Source organism: Aegilops tauschii, chromosome 3 (assembly GCF_002575655.3).
Source record: "Aegilops tauschii subsp. strangulata cultivar AL8/78 chromosome 3, Aet v6.0, whole genome shotgun sequence".
NCBI lineage: Eukaryota > Viridiplantae > Streptophyta > Magnoliopsida > Poales > Poaceae > Aegilops > Aegilops tauschii.
The window spans coordinates 138,270,601-138,276,600 of record NC_053037.3 but is presented as its reverse complement, the minus strand read 5'-3'; positions in this window follow the sequence as shown (position 1 = coordinate 138,276,600).

The following is a 6,000-nucleotide window of genomic DNA, read 5'->3' as shown; positions in this document are numbered from 1 at the left end:
TCGGAGATACCCGTAGTGCACCTTTATAGCCACCCAGTTACGTTGTGACGTTTGGCACACCCAAAGCACTCCTATGGTATCCGGGAGTTGCACAATCTCATGGTCTAAGGAAATGAAACTTGACATTTGGAAAAGCTCTAGCAAACGAACTACACGATCTTGTGCTATGCTTATGATTGGGTCTTGTCCATCACATCGTTCTCCTAATGATGTGATCCCGTTATCAATGACATCCAATGTCCATAGTCAGGAAACCATGACTATCTGTTGATCAACGAGCTAGTCAACTAGAGGCTCACTAGGGACATGTTGTGGTCTATGTATTCACACATGTATTACGATTTCCGGATAACACAATTATACCATGAACAATAGACAATTATCATGAACAAGGAAATATAATAATAACCATTTTATTATTGCCTCTAGGGCATATTTCCAACAGTCTCCCACTTGCACTAGAGTCAATAATCTAGTTACATTGTGATGAATCGAACACCCATAGAGTTCTGGTGTTGATCATGTTTTGCTCTAGGGAGAGGTTTAGTCAACGGATCTGCTACATTCAGGTCTGTATGTACTTTACAAATATCTATGTCTCCATTTTGAACATTTTCACGAATGGAGTTGAAGCGACGCTTGATATGCCTGGTCTTCCTGTGAAACCTGGGCTCCTTCGCAAGGGCAATAGCTCCAGTGTTGTCACAGAAGAGAGTCATCGGGCCCGATGCATTGGGAATAACTCCTAGGTCGGTAATGAACTCCTTCACCCAGATTGCTTCTTGTGCTGCCTCTGAGGCCGCCATGTATTCCGCTTCACATGTAGATCCCGCCACAACGCTTTGCTTGCAACTGCACCAGCTTACTGCCCCACCATTCAAAATATACACGTATCCGGTTTGTGACTTAGAGTCATCCAGATCTGTGTCAAAACTAGCATCGACGTAACCCTTTACGACGAGCTCTTCGTCACCTCCATAAACGAGAAACATATCCTTAGTCCTCTTCAGGTACTTCAGGATATTCTTGACCGCTGTCCAGTGTTCCATGCCGGGATTACTTTGGTACCTTCCTACCAAACTTACGGCAAGGTTTACATCAGGTCTGGTACACAGCATGGCATACATAATAGACCCTATGGCCGAGGCATAGGGGACGACACTCATCTTTTCTCTATCTTCTGCCGTGGTCGGGCATTGAGCTGTGCTCAATTGCACACCTTGCAATACAGGCAAGAACCCCTTCTTGAACTGATCCATATTGAACTTCTTCAATATCTTGTCAAGGTACGTACTTTGTGAAAGACCAATGAGGCGTCTTGATCTATCTCTATAGATCTTGATGCCTAATATATAAGCAGCTTCTCCAAGGTCCTTCATTGAAAAACACTTGTTCAAGTAGGCCTTTATGCTTCCCAAGAATTCTATATCATTTCCCATCAACAGTATGCCATCCACATATAATATGAGAAATGCTACAGAGCTCCCACTCACTTTCTTGTAAACACAGGCTTCTCCATAAGTCTGTGTAAACCCAAACGCTTTGATCATCTCATCAAATCGAATGTTCCAACTCCGAGATGCTTGCACCAGCCCATAGATGGAGCGCTGGAGCTTGCATACCTTGTTAGCATTCTTAGGATCGACAAAACCTTCCGGCTGCATCATATACAATTCTTCCTTAAGAAAGCCATTAAGGAATGCCGTTTTGACGTCCATTTGCCATATCTCATAATCATAGTATGCGGCAATTGCTAACATGATTCGGACGGACTTCAGCTTCGCTACGGGTGAGAAAGTCTCATCGTAGTCAACCCCTTGAACTTGTCGATAACCCTTAGCGACAAGTAGAGCTTTATAGATGGTAACATTACCATCCGCGTCTGTCTTCTTCTTAAAGATCCATTTGTTTTCTATCGCTCGCCGATCATCGGGCAAGTCTGTCAAAGTCCAGACTTTGTTTTCATACATGGATCCTATCTCGGATTGCATGGCTTCAAGCCATTTGTCGGAATCTGGGCCCGCCATTGTTTCTTCATAGTTCGAAGGTTCACCGTTGTCTAACAACATGATTTCCAAGACAGGGTTGCCATACCACTCTGGCGCGGAACGTGTCCTTGTGGACCTACGAAGTTCAGTAGGAGCTTGATCCGAAGTACCTTGATCATCATCATCATTAACTTCCTCTCTAGTCGGTGCAGGCACCACAGGAACATCTTCCTGAGCTGCGCTACTTTCCGGTTCAAGAGGTAGTACTTCATCAAGTTCCACTTTCCTCCCACTTACTTCTTTCGAGAGAAACTCTTTCTCCAGAAAGGACCCGTTCTTGGCAACAAAGATCTTGCCTTCGGATCTGAGGTAGAAGCTATACCCAATGGTTTCCTTAGGGTATCCTATGAAGACGCATTTTTCCGACTTGGGTTCGAGCTTTTCAGGTTGAAGTTTCTTGACATAAGCATCGCATCCCCAAACTTTTAGAAACGATAGCTTAGGTTTCTTCCCAAACCATAATTCATATGGTGTCGTCTCAACGGATTTCGACGGAGCCCTATTTAAAGTGAACGCGGCAGTCTCTAAAGCATAGCCCAAAATGAGAGCGGTAGATCGGTAAGAGACATCATAGATCGCACCATATCCAATAGAGTGCGATCACGACGTTCGGACACACCATTTCGCTGAGGTGTTCCAGGCGGCGTGAGTTGTGAAACTATTCCACATTTCCTTAAGTGTGTGCCAAAATCGTGACTCAAATATTCCCCTCCATGATCTGATCGTAAGAACTTTATTTTCCTGTCACGTTGATTCTCAACCTCACTCTGAAATTCCTTGAACTTTTCAAAGGTCTCAGACTTGTGTTTCATTAGGTAGACATACCCATATCTACTCAAGTCATCAATGAGAGTGAGAACATAACGATAGCCACCGCGAGCCTCAACACTCATTGGACCGCACACATCAGTATGTATGATTTCCAATAAGTTGGTTGCTCGCTCCATTGTTCCGGAGAACGGAGTCTTGGTCATCTTACCCATGAGGCATGGTTCGCACGTGTCAAATGATTCGTAATCAAGAGACTCCAAAAGTCCATCTGCATGGAGCTTCTTCATGCGTTTGACACCAATGTGACCAAGACGGCAGTGCCACAAGTATGTGGGACTATCATTATCAACCTTACATCTTTTGGTATTCACACTATGAATATGTGTAACACTACGTTCGAGATTCATTAAGAATAAACCATTAACCAGCGGGGCATGACCATAAAACATATCTCTCATATAAATAGAACAACCATTATTCTCGGATTTAAATGAGTAGCCATCTCGAATTAAACGAGATCCTGATACAATGTTCATGCTCAAAGCTGGCACTAAATAACAATTATTGAGGTTTAAAACTAATCCCGTAGGTAAATGTAGAGGTAGTGTGCCGACGGCGATCACATCGACCTTGGAACCATTCCCGACGCGCATCATCACCTCGTCCTTTGCCGGTCTCCGTTTATTCCGCAGCTCCTGCTTTGAGTTAGAAATATGAGCAACCGCACCGGTATCAAATACCCAGGAGCTACTACGAGTTCTGGTAAGGTACACATCAATAACATGTATATCACATATACCTTTGGTGTTGCCGGCCTTCTTGTCCGCCAAGTACTTGGGGCAGTTCCGCTTCCAGTGACCACTTCCCTTGCAATAAAAGCACTCAGTCTCAGGCTTGGGTCCATTCTTTGGCTTCTTCCCGGCAACTGGCTTACCGGGCGCGGCAACTCCCTTGCCGTCCTTCTTGAAGTTCTTTTTACCCTTGCCTTTCTTGAACTTAGTGGTTTTATTCACCATCAACACTTGATGTTCCTTTTTGATCTCCACCTCTGCTGATTTCAGCATTGAATATACCTCAGGAATGGTCTTTTCCATCCCCTGCATATTGAAGTTCATCACAAAGCTCTTGTAGCTCGGTGGAAGCGACTGAAGGATTCTGTCAATGACCGCGTCATCCGGGAGATTAACTCCCAGCTGAGTCAAGCGGTTGTGTAACCCAGACATTTTGAGTATGTGCTCACTGACAGAACTATTTTCCTCCATCTTACAACTGAAGAACTTGTCGGAGACTTCATATCTCTCGACCCGGGCATGAGCTTGGAAAACCATTTTCAGCTCTTCGAACATCTCATATGCTCCGTGTTGCTCAAAACGCTTTTGGAGCCCCGGTTCTAAGCAGTAAAGCATGCCGCACTGAACGAGGGAGTAATCATCAGCACGCTGCTGCCAAGCGTTCGTAACGTCTTGGTTCTCTGGGATGGGTGCGTCACCTAGCGGTGCTTCTAGGACATAATCTTTCTTGGCAGCAATGAGGATGATCCTCAGGTTCCGGACCCAGTCCGTATAGTTGCTGCCATCATCTTTCAGTTTGGTTTTCTCTAGGAACGCGTTGAAGTTGAGGGCAACATTAGCGTGGGCCATTTGATCTACAAGACATATTGTAAAGATTTTAGACTAAGTTCATGATAATTAAGTTCATCTAATCAAATTATTCAATGAACTCCCACTCAGATAGACATCCCTCTAGTCATCTAAGTGAAACATGATCCGAGTCAACTAGGCCGTGTCCAATCATCACGTGAGACGGACTAGTCAACATCGGTGAACATCTTCATGTTGATCGTATCTTCTATACGACTCATGTTCGACCTTTCGGTCTCTTGTGTTCCGAGGCCATGTCTGTACATGCTAGGCTCGTCAAGTCCACCTAATTGTTTTGCATGTGTAAATCTGTCTTACACCCGTTGTATGTGAACGTTAGAATCTATCACACCCGATCATCACGTGGTGCTTCGAAACAACGGACTTTCACAATGGCGCACAGTTAGGGGGAACACTTTCTTGAAATTATTATAAGGGATCATCTTACTTACTACCGTCATACTAAGCAAATAAGAAGCAAAATATGATAAACATCACATGCAATCAAATAGTGACATGATATGGCCAGTATCATATTGCTCCTTTGATCTCCATCTTCGGGGCGCCATGATCATCTTCGTCACCGGCATGACACCATGATCTCCATCATCGTGTCTTCATAAAGTTGTCACGCCAACGATTACTTCTACTTCTATGGCTAACGTGTTTAGCAATAAAGTAAAGTAATTTACATGGCGTTATTCAATGACACGCAGGTCATACAAAAATAAAGACAACTCCTATGGCTCCTGCCGGTTGTCATACTCATCGACATGCAAGTCGTGATTCCTATTACAAGAACATGATCAATCTCATACATCACATATATTTCATTCATCACATCCTTTTGGCCATATCACATCACAAGGCATATGCTGCAAAAAGAAGTTAGACGTCCTCTAATTGTTGTTGCATGTTTTTACGTGGCTTCTATAGGTTTCTAGCAAGAACGTTTCTTACCTACGTAAAGCCACAACGTGATATGCCAATTTCTATTTACCCTTCATAAGGACCCTTTTCATCAAATCCGATCCGACTAAAGTGGGAGAGACAGACACCCGCTAGCCACCTTATGCAACTAGTGCATGTCAGTCGGTGGAACCTGTCTCACGTAAGCGTACGTGTAAGGTCGGTCCGGGCCGCTTCATCCCACGATGCCGCCGAATCAAGATAAGACTAGTAACGGCAAGTAAATTGACAATATCGACGCCCACAACTGCTTTGTGTTCTACTCGTGCATAGAAACTACGCATAGACCTAGCTCATGATGCCACTGTTGGAGATCGTTGCAGAAATTAAAAAAAATTCTACGCATCACCAAGAACAATCTATGGAGTCTTCTAGCAACGAGAGGGAAAATAGTGCAACTACATACCCTTGTAGATCGCGAGCGAAAGCGTTCAAGTGAACGGGGTTGATGGAGTCGTACTCGTCGTGATCCAAATCACCGATGACCGAGCGCCGAACGGACGGCACCTCCGCGTTCAACACACGTACGGTTGGGGAAGACATCTCCTCCTTCTTGATCCAGCAAGGGGAGG